Below are 2,096 nucleotides of genomic sequence, written 5' to 3' on the forward strand. Positions count from 1 at the left end.
CAGAACAGGGTGTTCTCAAAAGCAAGAGGAAGAACGCTTCCACCTTAGGTACAATGATTGTTCATGTATAAGATAACAAAGCAAAAAGTCATGGGGAGATGTGCTCTACTATAAGGGCTTGAGACAAAGGATTGTTCATCTTTGTGTAACTACTGCCTTCTGCAAGAATCTATATTATTATATTTAAAGTGAAATTTTCTTAAACTAATCATGCTTTTCGTTATTTATTTATCTATTTATTTTGAGACAAAGTCTCGCTCTGTCGCCCAGGCTGGAGTGCAATGGTGCAATCCCAGCTCACTGCAACCTCTGCCTCCCAGGTTCAAGCGATTCTCCTGCCTCAGCCTCCCCAGTAGCTAGGATTAAAGGCGTCAACCACTACGCCCAGCTAATTTTTGTATTTTTGGTAGAAGCAAAGTTTCACCATGCTGCTCAGACTGGTTGTTCTTAAGGTATCAGGACATCAGGACATTTCCTGGATCTGATATTTCCTGAGTCTGTTAAGTCCTAGGTCTGTTCAGTAAACATTATTAACTTGTTCCCTTAACTGTAAATATCTTGTTGACTAAGAATGCCTGGCCTCCTGGGAATGCACCCTAGTGGGTCTCAGCTTCATTTCACCAAGCCCCTATTCAAGATGGAGTCGTTCTTGTTTGAACACTTCTGTCTTACAAAAATGTCCTCAGTCTGTGGAGTCAGTAGAGCACCTGCTATATGCTTCTCCCAGTTCAGAAAAGAGGAAATCTAATCTCAAAAACTTTCCCAAGCTTATTCAGCTAGTAAGTGGCAAAGAGCGCACGTCTGAACTGCAAACTGACCTCTTCATTCTCTTCTGTATACTTTATTCAGGCTGTTTTACTCACATGGCTCTTATTATGGCCCCAAGATCAATATCTTGCCAAAACTATTGGTCAGTTCTTTATTCTTGTCACATTTCTTCCTCCAGAAACGTTTAACACAACTGATGGTGCTCTTCTTTATTTTATTTTTTTATTCTTGGTTCTTATGATATCAGATCCTCTGATTGTCCTCCAATCCCAAAGGCTTTTTTATGGTTTCTTTTTTTTTTTTCTCAGTTTGGCTAGCTGGCTCTTCTATCTTTGCCCTAACTCCAGATGACGAAGCTCTCCAGGCATTGGTCTTAGACCCTCTTTAGTATTTCACACTTTCTCTCCAGATGATCTCACTAGTGAGATAGTTTTAAAATATCATCCATAAGATAATTCAGTCTGAATTGATACTTCAAACCCTGATGTCTCCACTAACCTTCATCTATTTACACATCCTTTCCTTTTGCAAGTCTACTAGACCTTTCAAACTTCAATGTCTAAATAATCCATTAAATTTTACCCTCAGATCGGCTATGCTACTGCCCAGACTATCATTAGGTTCTTCTAGACTACAGTGGGAAACTCTTATCTCTCTCTTGGCTTCTATCCCTCCCTGGAGTTCATATTCCTACACAGAAACCAAAGTGACCTTTTAAAATTATGTTTTAGACCACAGCACTCCGTTGCTCAGTACAACTTAAGGACTTCCAAATTCCTTACCATGAGCTAAAATCTGTATGTAATCTGATTTCTGCCTTTCTCATTCATCTATTTATTCACTCAAAAAATATTTATTATTCACTTATCCTGTGCCTCTAAGAATCCACAATGTACCTGCTCATGTGAAACTTACATCTTGGTTGAAGAGAGCAATTAGAAGGGAAGAGGGTGTGTGTGTGCATAATTGAATGTTCTTTAGGTTGATGATCAGAGTAAACCTCTCTGTGTCTGGGCCTCATGGAGTGACATTTAGCATATCTCATTTAAATGAGATCAGGTAGAGAATCTAGCATCTGGAGGAAGATATTGCTGAAATTCTTTATCACTCATACTTCATCAATATCCTTCAGATGTGGTTGCCTTTTTTTCTGTATCTTCAGCACCTCAAGCTTATTCTTGCCCTGAGGTCTTTGTACTAGTCTTCCCTTTGCTTGGAAATCTCTGCCATCAAATAGTTGTATGTTTGGGTTCATATCATCATTTGGATTTCAGCCAAACCTTGCTTCCTTAGATAGTCCTTCCCGGACAACTCTCAGTAGCTCTCCA

The sequence above is a fragment of the Mandrillus leucophaeus genome, unplaced genomic scaffold, assembly GCF_000951045.1.
Source record: "Mandrillus leucophaeus isolate KB7577 unplaced genomic scaffold, Mleu.le_1.0 Scaffold471, whole genome shotgun sequence".
In the NCBI taxonomy this organism is placed as follows: domain Eukaryota; kingdom Metazoa; phylum Chordata; class Mammalia; order Primates; family Cercopithecidae; genus Mandrillus; species Mandrillus leucophaeus.